At 38.7% G+C, this 20,142-nt stretch overlaps 1 protein-coding gene and 1 pseudogene across 9 annotated transcripts in view; both read right to left on the bottom strand.

Annotated features, from left to right (window-relative positions):
- Nucleotides 1-20,142, bottom strand: part of RBMS3 (RNA binding motif single stranded interacting protein 3) — a 711,536-nt gene that overhangs the window by 551,764 nt on the left and 139,630 nt on the right. The window lies entirely within an intron of this gene.
- Nucleotides 15,891-16,960, bottom strand: LOC114907260 (annotated as a pseudogene).

Genomic DNA, 20,142 nt, shown 5'->3' with positions numbered 1-20,142 from the left:
GAGTGAATGACTCCATCTTATCTCGTTCTCCCATTCCCAAATCTGCTCCTTCATGGTGAATGCCCTTTATTTGCAAACTGAGCTACTATTCTCTCCTCTTCGAATCACTCTGATTGAAAGTCTCAGCTGAGGCACTACTGATATACCAAGCACGATAACTCTTTGTCGCCGGGACTGTTCTGTTCATTGTAGGCTGGTGGCAGCATCCTTGGCCTATACCCACCAGATTCTAGTAGCACCCGCCCCCCAGTTGTGGGACCAAAAATGTGTCCACACACTGCCAAGTGTCCCCTAGGGTGGGGAACTCTCTCCCAGTAAAGAACCATTGGTCTAACCTGTCACACTGTGTTATTACAAAATGTAAATGATAAGATGACCCCCAGTGACTTGGAGTATGCAATGTGAGGATCTTTATAATTATACATGCCAGAATTAGGAGGTATATTACACTTTATCCTTTATTTCCTTTTCATACAGGCATATCTTCAAAAGTTCTAAAATTACACTGACTGTCTGGGCTTGAGTCCGTGATGTGTTTATTATTGGCTGTGTGATCTTTGGGGTGCCTGAACCTCTCTGCGATGCAGCATTCTCATTAATATGAGGAGGATAAAATTAGTACTCCCCTACATCATAGGGTCTTTACAAAAACTCAATGAGTTAACGCAAACAAAATGGTTCCTGGACATAGTAAGTGCACAATAAGAGTTAGCAATAACAAAAACACGAGAAATAATGATGATAATGGGAATTCCCTGGTGGTCCAGTGGTTAAGGCTCCACATTTCCACTGCAGGGGGCGTGGGTTCAATCCCTGGTTGGGGAACTAGGATCCTGCATACCATGTGGCACGACCAAGAAATAATAATAATGATGATAATATTTGTGATTCATATCTGTCTGGCAAGTGATATTAGTCTTTAAATCTATCCCAGGTTTTCTCAACTATAATCTAGAATGTTACGTAAATACACAGTGAATGCATCAATCATGATTCCAGGGGGCACACTTTGGCCGAGTTCTAACCTGAAGATTCATTAGCTGTTTTATCAGGGGTAGGAGGTGACTACTTATCCAATAGCAAGTGGATGCTTCGTAAATACTCAAGCTACATCCCACACAATAAAAACTGAGTGATCACAGCAGTTAGCTCATAAAGACAGGAGGCTGTGTCCAGTTTTGCTTCTTGCTACAATAATCCATTTTATACCATCCAGGATTTCAGATTTGCCCCAGTCCATATTCCCAATTGGCTATAATACAAGGCCTCTTGGATGCAACATGTGAAAATGTAACTCATTCCCTCTGGTCTTTTCTCTCCCACTCCCCACACAGCCACCCACCCATCACAAAGACCCATTGCTTTCCATCTTGCTATCATTCTTGCAGCCTCCATGCTAGAAACCTTGGTGTTAGCTGCATTCAACCACTTATTCAGTATTACTTAATCTATGACCAACATTTTTAACGTACAATTTGAAAATGAATTACACGGGAGAATACCTTCCATTCTCAATACTTGAATAAAATAACGGGTATTCATTGCCTTTTGGAATGTCATATCTGCATAAAGCTGAATAAAGTTTCTTGGCTGAGATTTAAAAAGTATTCTTTCTTGACCTACGAATTCTACTTCGCTCCTCCAATGCCCCAGAACACTTAAGCTCTACCTCTTTACAGGTCCTGCACTTAGTAGGTGTTCAATACGGCCTTGCCGAAGCGGTGTCCTGGTCTGTGTATCTCACAACAGAACAGATGGGATTTATCTTTGACTTCCCTCCTGTGCGTTATTCTTTTAAATTTCCCAGGGCTTTTTTCAAGCTGTTTCTTACCACTTTCACCTCCCCTCTCTCCAAATTCTTTGAATTCCATTCTGTACTCAGGCTTCTTTTAAAATGAGGCTTTGTTTAAAGCAGTTTTTCCCACTGCATAGCCTTTAAAACCACCAGGGAGCCAGAAAAATGCGTCTTGCTTTATGTGTCACAGATCAGATGGACCAGTTCAGACCGAATGAGCCCTTGACTGATCAAATAAGAAAACACCAACTACAGGATGATCAATCTGTGTTGACTTAATTCTTTTCTTGCCCCAGGGGTCTTTGCAAGCATTTCCATAACCGGACACCATTTAGTAAATTGCATGGTGCCTAAAACAATAAATGTGCCCTCCAAAGGGCCCAGTGGGAAAAATTAAAACAAAACGGTCAAAGCGAATGGAAGCTAGGATGAGTATGGGAAACTTGTATGCATGGAAATGAGGTATATAATTTAAAAATAGTAGTGGAAGCACCAGATTCTTGTAGAGAAGGATGTATTTCAAAAGCCCTTTGAAAAATACATACAGTGAAAAGTGGTTTTCTATGCCCTATTCTTGTTTGTGAGTTCTAGAAATTCTACTGAAAGATGTAGACTTTCTCAGTCTTATTGAACCAATCACTTCACAGGTTTTAAGAGTCAGTGCCAACACTCTTGCTAATCCTTAATATTTTCATTTATCTGTTGATGATACACTGAACAATTCAGGTAGCATTCTACATTGTAAATCATTCTTTTGTTTTAAGAATTAGAAATTCCTTCCTTTCTACTCATTTTCAAAATACACATTCTTTAATCAACAAAACGTTGGCAGAAGGTTCCTAGAATGTCTGACAAATGCATAGGCTTGAATTAATACGTGAAAAGCAAAAGCAGTTTTGCATACTCTGGCTGCCAAAGACAAATGACTGAACTATGGCATCTCTAAAAAAAAAAAAAAAAAAAAGGAGTGACGATAACCTTTAGGGGTCAGTGGGTCACAGCAGCCACTTTCCTGATTAAAAGTGGCTCTGATTCCTTTCTCAATTCTTTGTTTTTAGATGGATTTGCGATTTTATCATTGATTAACGTTTTAATCATTTTGAGGTACTAAGAAAGACATTTTAAAATGTTAGTTATTAAAACTATTATTTCCCTCAGATAACATTGGCTTTGCTATATTGATCAAAGTCACACTTTATAAATCCTATTTAGGAAAGGTGAGGACTTAAGAGTCTGGGGATACAGAACATTGTAATGCTGAACTGTACCAGGGCAGGGCATTGCCATGAATTTGCAGTGTCAGCTTGTTAAAACCAGTAGGAACAGCAGACTTTCAGAAGAGGGTCTTCAGATGGTACTGGATTGAGGAGGGGGATAGAGGGCTTGTCTTGAAGCTGCATATGCTTGGCAAGTATGCAGATTTTTCTTAGGTGTTTATTCATGGTGGCAATGCTGGGAGGGTCTGTTAGGGATTCTTACATGGGGGCTAAAGCCCTCTTAGCCACATGTCGAGGCTGCTAAAATCAGCCAATCCGTACCAGCGTCCTCTTTAGGAAATTAAATAAAATGACTTAGCATCCATTTTGGAAGATGCTATATTTAAAATAACTATTCAAATAATTAGAGGTAACATTTGCCATCTGCTTGCTAAGCATGTTATATGTAATCTTCACAACAGCCCGATGAGGCAAATCGTTTTCTTCTGGGTTTACAAATGAGAAAACTGAGGCACAGAAAGGGCAAATGACTTTCTCAAGGTCATGCAGCTGGAGCTCCAGTTTGAACCTAGGGAATCTGACCCCAGAAGCCACACAGCCCCACACAACACTTAATACATAACCTCTCCTCTTCATGATATGGGCACCAATAAACACAAAAGGCTTCCTTGCAATGAACTCTGCAGGATGACACCCTTCCGGGAGCTCTGGCCCATCCACGTATAAAGGGGGAGGAAAAGAATGAAGATGATAAACAGCATACAGTCACAAGGAAGGTTAACAAGCCCTTTCCCTCTATCAGAACTTAAATGAAGTCCATCTTAAATTTAATTTCAAAGGGGAAGTCACCATCAGAAGCGAGTGTTATGAGTTTTTCAAATAATGTCAAACAAGGGGGTTCATTTGTCAAGATTCATGGTTTGTTATTTAATAACAGAAAAATGGAGTGGCGTGAAGATCGTCCTAAGCAGCTGATTCGTTTAGTGTGCTTTGTTAATATGCCTCATTTTTCAAGTTTGAAAAGTGAATCAACCAGGTCCTCCTACATTCTTGGAAAATGTGTGGTTTGGAGGGCGGCCCATTTGTGTTTTTAACCCTTAGGTACTTTGGAGATAAACTGGAGAGGGATGTGAGTTGTGTTTTTGTTTGTTTGTTTTCCTGTTTATTTTTTAAACAGAAAGCATTTGGTACATCAAATAAATGTTCACACATCAATAAAATAAAACATTAAAAATCGTCTTTTATACAATGTCAGGCTACCTTGGATGAACACCTGTCTGAAGGCCGTGTTGTTATGCACAGACATTAACCAGGTCCTTTTAAACCAGGGACCCCCTCCTTGGCCCTGCTGACATTTTGGACAGGATAGTTCTTTGTTGTGGAGGGCTGTCTTGTGTAGGATACTTAACAGTACCCCTGTCTTCTACCACTAGATGCCAGTTGTGCTACGCTCCCCTCAAGCTCGTGACAACCCAAAATGTCCCAGATATTGTCAAATGGGCCCTGGGGTTATGACATCGTCCCTGGTTGGGAGCCACTGCTTTATAGAGATCCATGCCCTCTCCTTGAAAGGCCAATACAGTCCCCATTGTGGAATAATGACAATAACTCAACGGCCTAAAACTATTCATTGAAACACCCCTCACCTAACCAAAATTCAACTTCTTACCCCAGTACCTTCACCCTTTGTAAATAACCCTCTGCCACATTTCCTTTGCAGCAGACTAGGTCTGAAACATACTTCTCCCTGTGATTGAAAACATAACTCTTTTACAAAGAGAATTTTAAATATTTTCTGCATGCAATTCCTCTTGTCTGGGAATCACAAGGCCTTGATGCCAAACTGCAGTCAATTTTCTTCCCAGCGTCTGGTTGCTGGCAGGATCCTGAAGCAGTTGGTCTGGTGGTTTTGGGTAGCCTTGGACTCCATCATGCAGCAGTCTGCTCTGCTGATGGTCTCCCCAATTTGTTTTTATTCATCTCCAGTGCAAGAGAATTTGTACTCTTTTATCCACTCAAGGGTAAAGCCCTGGATAAAGTCTCCCGTGAGACTGACATGGCAACTCTTTTACTCTCCAAAAATGAATACAGACCACATTCCTGTCTTGCATCATACATTATTTAGCCTGCACGTACGCATGCAATCCTTTGCTCGGTGGATGCTGCTGTGGATGTGACAGGAATCATGGCAATCACTGTAGTGTCTGTAATAGCCTCAAATGAGGGTGAAGAAGAATATTGTCCATGCAAGCAGTAAGAAATGCGGCTAAATTAATATCTAAGGTAAGCCATGTGACTGTAGCCAGAGTTTCATGAACCACATACAGGACGGCTTTGCAATTTTATGCTAGGCAATTGCCTCTCCATTCTGGAGACTATGACTGTAGAAAACAATTGTTTCAGTTATACCTTTTATAACAGAGTTTGGCAAAAACCTGCCCCACTTCACTTTGCCTATCTGGAGCTCAGATATGGAAATGAGTACTAAAGGACAAAATTCCCCACAAAAGGCATTCATTTGCACATTCTGGCCACTGGCCTAGTAATAGCTGCCGTCAACAATGGTAACAGGATGCGTAAGAGCTCCAGATTGCCCGCTCAGAATCCACACCACCACTAACTAGTCATGAGTAAAAGACGGATTATGATGATCTTACCTCAGAGGTCAGTTGTGAGGCCTTACTTTATAAATTGCACATAAAATATTTAACACAGTGCCTGGCACAGAGTCAACACTGAACAAATTATTTTTTGTTCTTAACATTTGCATCATCATCATGAGGCAGATCCTTAAAATGAACACGGATTTCTCAGTCCCAGTTGGAGTAATTTACCTTTAAGCGGGAGCTACAAGAGTCAATCTTTTTTTTTAGGTATGGCAGCCACTATTCTTGAGATGAAACTATTTCATTAGAACTGGGGTTTGCCGTTTTTATCAAGAACCAAAAAGCACTAAGCACTGATGAAACAATCACTGTGGATGGAATAGATGATGAATTTCAAGGTATTTACACATCACTACTACTACTGAGGTTTGATTAAAATTCTGTTAGGATGAGATTCACTTTTGCACTAAATATTAGTATTTGAAAACCCCAGCAGTTGCATCATCACACATTGTTCTGTGCTATTTACAAATAGGCTTAATCTGAAGTCACTGAACTCCATTCAGAGGTTTCAATATTAAATGACATTTTAAAATTCATGGTACTTGGAAACACAAGTAAAATAGTTATTGTTCATTTCAAGCAGCTATAACCCAGTTTCATTAATAAATTTACAAGCTTGAGAGGAGTGACTACTATAAATGATGGAATGAATTTTTATAAAGATTGCTCAATTCTCCAAATGTCAATGACATCTGGTCTCTGCCCCAACCCTTCTTTTAATGTGGCCAACTCTTGATCTTTTTAAGGAAAAATAAACAAAATTCAGACAGACTTTGAAATTTGAGGTGCTTACTTAGTTTAAAAAGTCAAGTCTACACTTTGCAAATAACCTAAACAGCTCATGATTCCTATATTGATAATGATTGGTTCCTCCTGCAAAAATTGAGCCATGACTGGTTCCCCAGGTGGAGATTACAAAGTCCACTACAGTATAACGATAATTGTTAGAACTCCCCAGAAATCCTGAGAGCAACTAATCCCTGTATGGTACCTCTGTTCTGTCTAGGGAATACTTCAGAGATAAACTCAAATGTCTGCTTTCATGATGGGCTAGGATCACTGGGAGAAGAGTGAAAATCCAAAACAGGTCCCCATCAGCTATTGATGGAGACCTCCAGGAGAGCCAGTGGTCAGCACCTTGATTCAGAATGCCATCAGAGTAAGGGAGGGACTTGGGGAGAGTCAAACAATTACAGCTGAGTCACATTCTTGTACCTTATATGTTTACTTAAATTTTTAGTTTAGTTCTCCCCCCATAATCTCTAATTTTGAAGGTTTTCCTCATTTTTTTTTTACAATATTCTATGTTTCACAGTTTAATACACTGTTTCCCTAAAATCACAATTAGCAATATTGCCAACAATTAACTCTCTAGCTTTCTAATATATGCCCAAATAGAATAGAGACCAATAGACGTAGCTTAAAGAACACCCACCGTAAGTTATGTCAACCTGGTACTTTATTGCAACTCAGTAAACACTTTCAAAGTTTTCAGTCATGAAAACAGATAGAATGAGGCAGCTAATCAGTGATAAAAAGAAAGCAGTTTGTTTCAAACTTTGATTTCGTGTAACAAAAATTGCTATCGATAACAGAAGGCCAATCAGAACATCAAATAATGTAAGGCTTTTTTGACACACCAAATCATTTTGTCCAATTAAATCAGAATTTAGTTTTTCTGAAAGTAGATATATGATGACTTGGGAGCAATGTAATAACAGCATAAATACCACATAAAATAACATCTACTTTCCTTGTCCAAGCTCCCATCCCACCTTTATAATGTCCCTCCAGCCCACACCTTTATAGTCACATGTGCATGCATCTTTTTCCCTCCACTTGGAATAAGTGGGCTGCATGCCTATGTCTTCCTCCAGGGTGACTCTAAAAATGTACCTTACAACACCTTTGGGATACTTTTGAGAACAAAAGAGTAGATATTAATAATTAAACCAGGACACAAGGTATAAATTGAAACCGTCCAAAGCAAATTGGAATATATAGCCACCCTATAATTACTTCCTCTATATGTCCATCTCACATATTCCTCCAGTAAACCTAAAATTCTATCCCATGTCATGGACTTTTTTGTTTATTACTTTAGACCTATTTCACTTCTATCTCTTTTTCAGTTTCTACATTCTTAAAATCTACAGAAGGTCACAAAATAATGAAAAAGAATAGCACAGGCTAATGTTTGTTGAGCATATATTTTATGCCAGGCACAGTTCAAAGAGCTTTATACTCACTGCTTTATTTCATGATATCAGAACTTTTAGAAGTAGGTCCTATTATTATGCCCATCTTGGAGCTGGGAATACTGAGGCTTGGACAGGTTACAGGGTTTTCCAAGGCTGTTTAGCTACCCTGCAGCACGTCCAGGACCTGAAGCTGGGCGGTCTTCATTCCAGTTAATCCCAGATTTAATCTTAGATATGTGCAGTCCAAGACAGTAGCCACTAGTCACATGTAGCTATTTAAATGTAAAGATAATTAATTCAAATAAAGTGAAAGAAAGAATTCAATCCCTCAGTCATACTAGCCACATTTCCAGTGTTCAAGACCACTGGCTACTAAGTGCTATGTTGAACAGGCGGGCACAGAACATGGTGATCTTGGCAGGAAGTTCTACTGCACATGCTAATGGAGATCATTCTGGCAATTCCAAGGCCCTGCCTCCCACAATATAGCACCTCAACGCACTGAGCAGAATAATTGTCGCAATGTCTTTGCTGCTCCTCATACATTTTTAAATGCAGTTGATCTCCTTTCAATAGAGACCACATTTCAGTTTTTTCTCCCTCCTGAGTGGGTCTAGATTTTGGTGTCTAAAATCTCTCTCTCAACTGATACTTCCCCTGACCCAGAGTAGTCATCATTAAAAGAGATTTACAGGAAGTCAAATATAATCTGTGGGAAGGACAAGATGTATTTTATGTGTGTTTAACTAATAATCAAAGTTTCATCTGTATTGCAAAAATTGCTAAATACCAAGAAAAGAAAGCAACTGAGGTAAACTACTGGTACAGAATAAATGTCTCTGTTTTTGGCAGATGAGCTTTATGTCTGAGAAGGAAGCTTTGCATTTTCAATACGACATCATCTACTTCACCTGCACATCCCCCAAAAAGAACACCCCGACCCCATGTTGTCTGCTATTCTACCAACCTTATTTCTCTTTAAACTAGACCAAGGTGAAAAACGAGAATGCTTTCATATAGTGAACTTCCGGGGCAATTCAGCAAATTCATAAAAAATAACCCATATTCCATGACATAAAATAATTGTGTTATTTTATTAGCCAGTTCATTCATATTTTATTGTTGCAGCAAAGTTAAATGGGAACAGAATCAACACTTTGAAAGTCCTAAATCTAAGAAATTTAGACTATAAAACACAATAATTTCCTCAAGAAGACAAAGAGCACAGATCAATTAATTGTGACAGCAATTAATACCTACAAAGTAATTGCTTCATTATAAAAACTGGAAGGAACACTTGTGGATAATTTTCTATGAATGTATTTTCAACATTTATGGTATTTTGGGCCGAGATGGTAACTATAAGAATAGATTAATGCTCAAGTTCAAGAAAAAGAAAAAGATCTGATAATAAAATGAATATTACACATTTATATTGTTATCAAATTTATGATAATTTAAAAATAAGAAACATATGAGATATTTACACATTCAAACTTCTATTTCTCATGATCATAAACCTCTATAAGCGTTCCTTTTCCCAGTATATTTTCAGTCAATCCACCTTGTGCTTTAGAGAGTTTCCGAAACCAAATCCAATTTTTGATGCATGTTCTTTTTTGTATGATTATTGGAGATTTATTTTCACAGGGATATCCTCCATAATCAACAGAATGAACTATCCCCAATAATAAGACAGTCCTGCTTTTCCTTCTCCAAATTACTCTTGTCCTTTTAAAATAAGTGATTAAGGCTTCAGAGACTGGCAACAAAAGGGTATTTGCCCTTAATTGGGAGACTCTCCAAAGACTCAAGATGAAGAAGGAAGTGTTATTGTCACTGTACAGCCACTAAGACCCTAGATCCTGAAGCCACACCACCCAGGTTTCAATCCTGCTGTACCACTCATTGTCTGTATGACCTTGGGCAAATTACCTAACTGCTTTTGCCTCAGCTTCCTCATCTGAAAATGGGATAATAACTACCTTAGAAGATTGTAAACATTTCAAATGAGTAATTATGTGGAAAGTACTGAGAATAAAACCTGGAACACAGTAAGCCTTCTATAGGGGATAGCTACCATTATTACATCAATCTTAAAGCATTTTTACAATATTCATTGTTATCATAAACAATCATGATCTGTTGAGTAAGACGTGTACTGGTTGGTCTCTTGAATGGTCTAGTGAACTTGGGTTTGCCTGGTTTAAAATCTTCCAATGCAAAGTAAACAATCCACTGATGCTTGCCAAACTGAAATTCTCTCCGTTAGAAACCAAGAAATGTCATTCTTCAATGAGAAATTAGGTTCAGTTAGTACTATTTCAGCTACTGATACTAATTGCCTTCAGATAAACTGATGACAAGACCCTCAAAAGAATTTTTAAGATAAACATAAACTTTCACAAGGGAAGTCATTTCCAGAATATACAAATTTTGAGAAAATATCTACAAATTGTGAAAGTCCTCATTAAAATAAGATCTATCTTATCTCCTGTGGAAAAACGCTTATGGGTTAAATAACACACTAACTACTAAATGTCTACCCTCTTACAAGGAATTTTATATACACAAAATAAACTGTACCAATTTCATAGCTTCCAACTCTAAATATAATTAGGTTTTTTAAAATTGTTGCCCTACAAGAAGACTTTGTGGGTAAACAATTGCTTAAACTGCTTATTTCTGTTTAATTATCTCCTTCATTTCTAACAAGTATGATATGTGCCCTAGGATTGTACACAAATGGGATAGTCATACATATTTACGTTCCGAAGTACTTACTACACATCTCCAATATTCCAGAGAATGATTTTATTTTGTTTTGTTTTCTTTGCTTTGGAGAATCCTATGTGTTACTTGGCAAACAGAGATACGAGCCTTTTCTAAAGGATAATCACTAAAAGACATTTTGAAGAGTGACCATTGCTTTGCTTCTCCAAAAGAAGCCACAGTTCTTGCTCTATTCCGTAGAAGGCAAATTGGCCAGAGTGAGGATCAAAACAGAAAACTAACTCAGAATTAGTACTATGCTGGTATTCCAGGTCTCTAAGGAAAAAAACAAAAACAAAACCGAAAAAGCCCTGATGTATATATAGGTTTGCTGATTTTTGTCATATACGCAATTTTATTTGGCTGATTTTAACCTACTAACAGTTCAACAATTGGCTGACAAAATTTCTGAAAACTTAGCCATCAGCTTTCATAAATGGTACCAGCCAACGCCAGGGCCCCACTGCATCACAAACAGATGTGACCACAGATGAAATGCCCAACATCCTAGAAGACATAAACAAAGGAAAGGGTTTATATGCATACAAAGAAGGAGCTAGAATATCCTGGGAAGACAGAATAACAATTTCTTGGTGGTTTTGTCTCAGCTTCTAGGACTAGAGGGCACCCTGAGAGGGTGCGAGGGCAGAATGTGCAGACAGATTTAGTGAATCTCCATGATCTAATGATGTAACAGTGCAGGAAACATAAGAATCCCTTGAAGAATGATGGACTCAAAGAAAACCTGCCTCTCATTAGCCAACAGAGAACTCCTTGAAAAGAAAATATTTTTATGTCATCACCCCTTGATGTACAAACACTCGAGACCCACTTAAACTCTTTAAGGGCAGACCATTAACTCCATGAATCTGATCACATCTTGAGCAGAATCAAAACAGAGACAACCAAATGTAAGAAGCTAAACTATGACAACATCTATCGCCAAAGCAAAAAGTATAGTACTAACTATAGTACTAACTATTGCAGTAGTGATAAAAGCTGCCTCCTTGAAATCATAATATCTGTAATTTTATAAGGATTCTGTAATTCAGTAAATGGGTCTAATGAACAGTGTGTAGAGTTAAACATTTTAATAAGCCAGCTTTACATATTGTTATGTATGTAACATAAAACCCATATGTATCACAGCACCCCTTCTGCTTATAACCAACATCATACAGAACCCAACACTATGGCAGATAATGCGTAATCAACTTGTTCAAGTTTATAAGACATGGACAGGAAAGCAGCCTAGAATTACACTTCCTTATAGTTTTGCAAATAAACTATTTCTTTCCTATACGTAGAATTCCTGAAGTTGCTAGCTTTAAAATTTCTGTCCAGAATTTTGACTTGAAGAAGGGGTCTATTTAGAGAAAATTTATATTATACCAAAGAAAGACCAAAGAGTTCTAATTCTCAGATAACCAATACAAATTTAATCTGTGCTACATATGTAAAACAGAACATATGAGAATTCATTGTGTAAGTGCAACAATAATATATAAAAGTAAATATTATTATGAGAAGATACTTTAAAAGATAAAATATAACCAGTGACACTTACTCTTTAAGTGTTAAAGAGACAAAAATAGAGAAACAGTTCAGGCAGGTAAAGTTAGCATAGAGTTCTGAGCACATATAATTGCAGGATAGAAAGTAAATAAAAGATAGGAAAATTGATATACACCAAAATGTGGTCAATATTTACATCTATTAAAGGATAAGAGAAACAGTACCAATGATAATTCTTATGAGAACATCTATTTCTTTTATTGTAAGTTACATTTCTCATAATAAATTTTTTAAAAAACATATTTTACTACTCAGGTTATTGTTTTAAGTATGGGAATGAATTGAACTGTGAAATGGTCAACTTTTATAACCAGAGTTCTCAAAGACAATAAATGCAATTAATTTGATTGCTTTTCCTAGTGGTTTACAGAAATCAGAGAAAATTACTTTCATAAAAATAGAGATAAAATAAAATGAGAGAAGGTACTTAACCACATGGAATTTTCTCTACCACTGTGGTGACTTTTACTCAGATGAGTTATGGCCATATTTAAGACATTTCTTGGCAAAGGAATATTTTTTAACCAGTAGAATCCAGCATCCTCTGGTGTTGGTTTCTGATTTCAACAGAGGAAAGTAAAGATGCCCAAAGTGCAGACTACACCACAGTGGCAGAACTCCTTCTTAATGCCTAAAGTCCTCCAGTTTAGGCAAACAGAAGAATGACACCCTAATACACCCACCACTAGCCGAGAAGCACTGTTTGGGGTACAGCCTGCTTTCCATGTCCAAGGCTGCCGAACTCTCAGACACGGAGGCCGACTGTTCCACCCCATTTCCATTTCATACAAGGGATTTGAGCATCTGTGGATTCTAGTATCTGAGGGAGGCCCTGGAACCAATCCTGGCAGGTAACAAGGGACAACTGTACTACATTATTCTACATTGTTGACTGTCTACTCACCTCAGAGCTGGCTGTGCTATGTGCAAAGACAGGTTTCCTTTTACTTACTTAGATTCCACTAGTCATTAATTTCAATCAGTACTAAGGTGTCTGGCAAGGACAGTTAGTGTCATATGTTAGCAGTTTGAGAATGACAGAAAGACACACCTCTAATCTTGGCCACCAGTTCCTATTGCGGACACACTCTACCATCTTGTGTGAGCACAGAGATAACGACAAAAATATGCATGTTTTGCATTTGCTTCCTCATGATGAGAAGACTGAAAATGGGGTGACCCAATGTGTTCTATCTACTTTGAGCTACTTATCATACCCTGGCTGGTCAAATAAAGATAAGACTTGTTTATGCATGGAAGAAAATGAAAATTAGGTCTGTAGCTGATACATTACTTCTAGTGACCAAGCAATATCCTCATGTCTTATCCCTACCTAATCTTACAGATTCTTTTTCATAAAAGACACAGAGGGATTGGGAAAATTCAGAAAAATGATCACTGACATTCCAAATTTGTCCATTATATAAACTTCAATTTCAGTGAGTGGTCTTCCTGTGGGCTAGAATACATCTTATATATTCTGTTATAAAATGACTCCATTATTATTTAGCACTTAATATTTAATTATATAACATTTGTTTTAACGGAGTAATGATAGCTGGTAGGTAATCTCTCTCCATTCAAGATCATTTGTGTACTTCTGACAATACTTTACTAAATAAACTAGTTATAATTCCTGAAATCCTCTACATGGAATAATGTTACAGGTCGAGATCTTCTTAACTTTGGTTTATATTCTGCAGTTTTGATTCGAACCACTTATCTATGATTTGAACCAGTATTAAAGTTCTGGTTAAATATATTTCTCAAATACTATGTTATGCAGAGAGTGGAACTATTTTTAAACTGCATTGAGATATAGAGTATTAGGGAATAGTAATGTGTTCCACTAATATATAAACCACTAAGACATTCTGTAATTATAAGAATTAGAGGATGAGGATATTATAGAGTAGAGCTAGATGACAGAACGTAAAAAGGGTGAACGCACAAAAGCTGAAAGCAATGGATGCTGCTAGTCCCTTCCTGCTGCTATAACAAATTACCATAGGCTGGGTGGCTTATACACAACAGAATTTTATATTTCTCACAGTTTCGAAGGCTGGAGGTTCAAGATCTGAGGCCAGCATGGTTGGGTGAGGACCCTCTCCCAGGTCCCAGATTATCCTGTCTCCTCACAGGGCAAAGGGGCAAAGGGTGTTCTGTGGGGTCTTTATAAGAGCACTAATCCCATTCACCAGGGCTCCACCCTCATGATCTAAGCATCTCCCTAAGGCTCCCCGCATCTTAATACTGTCACATTGGGCATTAGGATTTTAACATATGAATTTGGTGGGGGTAGGGGACACAAACATTCAGATCACAGCAGGTGTTTAATTCCAAAATGGTCTGCATGGTTGGTTGGGCCAGACATTAAGATTATGTACTTCATTATGAAATTAAGATCAACCCCCCAATGCAGGGAGAGATCCAGGTTTTGTAGTACCTAAAACTACAAATGGGGGGCAGGAGGATTCATTAAAAAAAGAATAAAATTTATAAAATTGGTTACAAAAATGAATATTCATTTAGAATGAAGAAATGTTGCAACAAATCAGCAATTTTAAAAAGCTGATAATTTTTTTAAAAAACATAAGCATTGAAAGTGTTGAAATAACAATGTTAACTCCCTGACACACTTCAAAAATAATTCTCCTTTGTTTTTGGTCTGCATACTCTTTCTCTCATCATATGACAGTAATTTCATAATATTTTCCGTAGAGAGAATAAAAAAGTAATTCTGTCTGTCCTCTAGTGGCTGATAGAGAGGAATAGATATTTTTTATTTTTTTTAGGAATAGATTTTATTTTATTTTATGTTTTATTTTTTATTGGAGTATAGTTGATTTACAATGTTGTATTAATTTCACGTGTACAGCAAAGTGAATGAGTTATACATATTTTTAATCGATAGTTTAGAATATTTTTTTTCTTCAGCCTCACAACTCATTAATGGTAATGGCTTATAAATGGTTGGGATGACAAATTTGGGGACAAAAAATTGGGAAGACTTTTGCATAGACTTATCTTTTGGCTTCAGATCTTGCAAATAAATCTTTTTCTCCTCCTTCCCATATACTTGCAGTGTTAGGGGCCAGAGGCAACACACCTAACACACTAGGATCTCGTGGCCGTGTATGACTGCCACAATGCCCAGAAGATCACACAGTGGGCAGTTTGAGATTCTTGGAAACCATTCTTACCACAGGACAGCTAGCGTTAACACAAGCATGCATGTATCCAGACTAAGTTCATCTCTACCAGCGTCCCCTCAGCGGAATTCCAAAATACCACCACCGCTTGGGAAAAGTGAGGATGGGGCAGTTGACGTGGAAAAGGACAGGGTCTTAACCAGCTGTTATCAAAATACCTTTTGCAAATTTTCCAAGCCCGTATGACCATGTGAACACACTTCTAGGCAATAGAAGAATGTGGCTTTTGTGGGGCTAAAGTTTATGTGTCCAATTTGGATGGTCATTGGACTTTTTAAGAAGAAGAATACAGAATGAAGATATAAGATTAGATATAGGACTATTGAAAAGGGTGGAGAAGAGGAGGGACCCTAAAGCTTAAATTTCATCAGCTTCTAAGCAAACCTGCTGCCATTTCTTCTCCACCAGCCTCCCCAGCCTCCCCTGTACCCCTCCGCATACCAATCAGGGATTTCCACTTTCAGATGTGAATCCTTTGTGGTCATTTGCACCCATGCTTTCCCACATGCTGTTTTTTCCGCCCACAGCCTGCTTTCAGCCTGCATCCCCTGGTGCCCTTTTCCGGATGCCTGCTGTGCTTCCGGGCATCTCCACGTGTTGCCCCAAATCACGGCAGCGACGTTTCATAACACATTATGTCTTGAATGTTCAACTTTAACTTAGCAGCCATTTTTCACAGATCAACTGTGCTTTGGTGACTTAACATCTGGATACATCTGTTTTTGATCTTCATGGCTCTGTCTCATCCGGGCAACCAAGTCCTGTTTATGCTTCCTTCACGGTGCCTCTCACATCTGTCTTTTTCCATTCACTCCCTTGCCTCTGCTCTTGTCTGGGAGCACTTCACTTCACATATGGATCAATGTTCCTGTCTCCAAATTGTGTTTCCTGTTCCCAGGCTCCAAGTATTGATACTGTAATCCGTCCTGCACACAACCTTGAGCTTTATCTTCCTAATTTTATCTTCCTAATTTTCACACTTTATCCAAATGTTAAAAAAAAAGAAAGAAAATCATGAAATGCTAAAGACTATCTTCCTTCAACTGATATTCAAGGGCTCTGGACCTTTTTATTTATTTATCTTTTAGAGCTCAGCTTTTTATTGAACGTGTTACTAAAGAGGTTTAGTCAAAAAGACCAAAGCCCATGCCACCATCAGACTCTTCAGATTCTTGTTTCTTTGCTTCTCCTTTCTTATTCTCAGCTGGGGCACCAGTGGCAGAGGGGGCAGGACCTCCTGCTGGGCAGGTCCACCTGCTCCCACATTGCAGATGAGGCTCCTGATGTTGACACTGGCCAAAGCCTTTGCAAACAAGCTTGGCCAGAAAGGTTCAACATTTCTACTGGCTGCTTTACTGGGGGCATTGATTTTATCCTCAGTGCTCATCACCTCATCATGGTGGAGGATGAGGGCTGAGTAGATGCAGGCGAGCTCCAAGACGGAGGCCATGGTGTAGGCGAGTGCTAGGTGGGGGCTGCTGGACTCAGTGCTAGTCGCAGGATGAAGCGAGGGCCTCACCCCAAGGACCAAGCACCTTAGCGGCAGCTGAGGAAAGCTGGACCATCTTCACACAGTCTCCGTGATCATTAGCATATAAAAAAATTCTTATTTCCAAATGTTCATAAATTTTCCTCTCTTCTGTCTGCAAGTGATTCTCATTTTTTTTTCAAATTTAGAATAATGCAATGCCTTTGCTAAAAAAAGGAAATGATTGCTTTTTGATGCACATCTGAGTGCCTATGACTCAATAAAGGATGTCATTTCCAGACTGCCAGTTTCTACGGTTTGCTGGTTTTCCACCAAAAAATCCAACACAACCAGGCACTTATGAGAGCTCCATTGAGTGATATCATCTCAAAGGGCAGAAGCGTATTTGCATATTTCACCTTTACAAAGATATGAGTCATACAGATCTTCTTTAAGCAGGGAGACTGCTCCGTTGTGATGGCTCCCATAGAAATGATCTGGGATTGTCCTGCACAGCATTCATCAGGCATGTCCTCATTTTATTCTATTAGGAGAGAAGAGAGAGCAATGCCAGGCTGATCGATGTACCGGTGAGTCTTACGGCTGTATTTTAGCATGAACTATATTACAGGAGTTAGGCAAACGTAAGAGAATTTACTACTCACAGGGTAATGGCTCACCGCGGTGTAAGGGTGTCCCAAACACGGCCTGCTCTTGCTTTACTTGCTCCCCAGTGCTTCACTGAGAGTCTTTTTCCTATTTTGCCTTACTTTTGAAAGCATAGGTTCTCTTGCCTTACTGATCTCTTTATACCCTTATCATTTTCCCCTGAGTTATTTGGCGTGATGGCAGCAGTGCGACGCCGAGGCTGATTTAACATCATCCCCCAAGTATGCAGCCCTGAGCTCAGAGTCGAATATTTTAAGACTGAAACATGTAACACATCTGTCAGGCAATGATACAAATACAGTCCCCTGTCAGAATGAATGAATGAGGTAATCCAGAGTATGGATAAATTGCAGGGAGATGGAAGATGCTAGAAACTGCGTTTTGCCAAAAAGCATTTCTGAGTAATTAAGTTATTTGAGGGAGAATGATATTCCTTTGTTTGGGGTTCGAACTCATTTTTTTTTAACCAAGAGACCCTGGTGGTAATTCCTAAAGAATGAAAGTGAGGTGAGAAACAGATTCAGCTATACACACATAATGGAAAAAGTGTGTGGTCCTTTTCTGGGCTATCTCATGAGAAGGATATATTTTTTTCTGTAATATTTTGTAAAATTTGCTTAACCAGGTAGTTCCTCTTTACGTGATTACAGTCCCATTTTTGTATGTATTTATTACAAAAACCAGACACGAGGATAAACCCAGAAACCACTAAAAATGCTTCAACATTGATAGAAATGGACCTCATCATAAAACCTGAAAAAATTCTCAACAAAGAGAAAATAATATCCCCAAGTTGGTTGTTTATACTGAAGGTATATAAGCTCCTTCCCACAGGGGAAGGGTGTGAAAGGATAGATATGTCAGATACGTGATTAGAAACAAGAGGACAAGTAAGTCAGGCAGAGAAAGACAAACACCGTATGACATCGCTTACATGTGGAATCTAAAAAAATGGTACAAGTGAACTTAATTACAAAACAGAAGTAGAGTCACAGATGTAGAAAACAAACTTATGGTTACTGGGGGAAAGGCAGGGTGGATAAATTGGTAGATTGTGACTGACATATACACAGTACAATATATAAAATAGATAACTAACAAGGACCTACTGTATAGCAAAGGGAACTCTAGTCAATACTCTGTAATGACCTATATGAGAAAAGAATCTAAAAAAGAGTGGATATATGTATATGTATAACTGAATCACTTTGCTGTACACCTGAAACTAATACAACAGTGTGAATCAACTATACTCCAGTAAAAATTAATTTTAAAAAGAAAGAAATGAGAGGACGGAGTGCAGCCTGTACGGGAAAGGTTAAGTGAAAGGAAGGAGGAGACCAGGAGGACTATGTCCCTGGTTCCTCATTGATCATTCAACTGGGAAGGAAGTTCCCAACTTTACACACGATTGGCTCAGTTATTTATAACTTGGGATGTGCCATTTGAAGCAGCCATTCAGTTCTGTGAATGGTCCACGCACACTCAATTCTCTTCATCTGGAAACAGAGGTGAAAATCTCACACTGAAGATCTAAGATAACAATGACCAGGCAGTGCCATGTGAGTGGAAGTTATCACTAATCTCATTTAACCCTGCACGCACCTAGAATCCTAGTGTCCTGATACCATCTTCAATAATATCTCAATGTGACTCTTACATACAACTAGAACTATATTTATAAGTATGTGAGTTATTAGATCTTTATTAGAATAGGACTGTACATCATAGTCTAGTATCTTCTCAAGACTGTACTGGATTGTTCATTATTTTTCAGCTGCAACTTCGAAGAGGAGAGAAATGATGTCAATGTTCAAACAGGCCACTTATCCTTTTTTGCGCCATCTCACCTAATCGTGGTGTTTGAAAGTTTGGCAAAGTGGAATCTACTGCCTCCAGATCAGTGCTCTTGTTCTATGTGGGATGCCCTCCTCCTGGCTCCCACTGGTAGGAGAAAACCTACATATCCTGACTCAAATTCCACCTCCTCTGAGAAACCTGTATCACAGGCAGATTTATCTCCTCCCTGCTTAAGGCTCTATCTAGGGGCGCTTTTCCTCCTGCCTCTGCTGGTGATAAATATTCTGTGCAGTATTTCATCCTTTAGTAGCTATCCCTGACTTGGCACACTGGAGAGTTGAGGACAGGGCATGGGGCCCTGACCCTCAACACTTATGTATACACAGTAAGTCCCCTACATACGAACCTTCAATTTGTGCCCTTTCAAAGAAGCGAATGTGCAGCTGGTTCCAGCAAGGAACCAGACCCTGTGCCATCAACGTCAGGCATGAGTGAAATTGCAGCTTGCCCTCCATTTCCTATAGCTGATGATCCTTCAGCTCTACCATCTCCCACCTCCTCTCCCTCCTCCAGTCAGTAACTCTTCTTGCCTGTTCACTCAGTGCCAGGCCCTGTATGCCAGCTGTGGTACTATACTACTGTACTTTTCAAGGTACTATACTGTAAGATTAAAAATGTTTTATTTTTTGTTTGTTTTTTATGTATTATTTGTGTGAACTTAAACAGCTGATTGTATTAGTTGGGTACCTAGGCTAACTTTCTTG

The sequence above is a fragment of the Monodon monoceros genome, unplaced genomic scaffold, assembly GCF_005190385.1.
Source record: "Monodon monoceros isolate NGI ecotype Baffin Bay Population unplaced genomic scaffold, NGI_Narwhal_1 Super_Scaffold_3, whole genome shotgun sequence".
NCBI classification, from domain to species: Eukaryota; Metazoa; Chordata; class Mammalia; order Artiodactyla; family Monodontidae; genus Monodon; species Monodon monoceros.
Note: the sequence above shows the minus strand (reverse complement) of the source record. Positions and strands in the feature narration are given on the sequence as shown.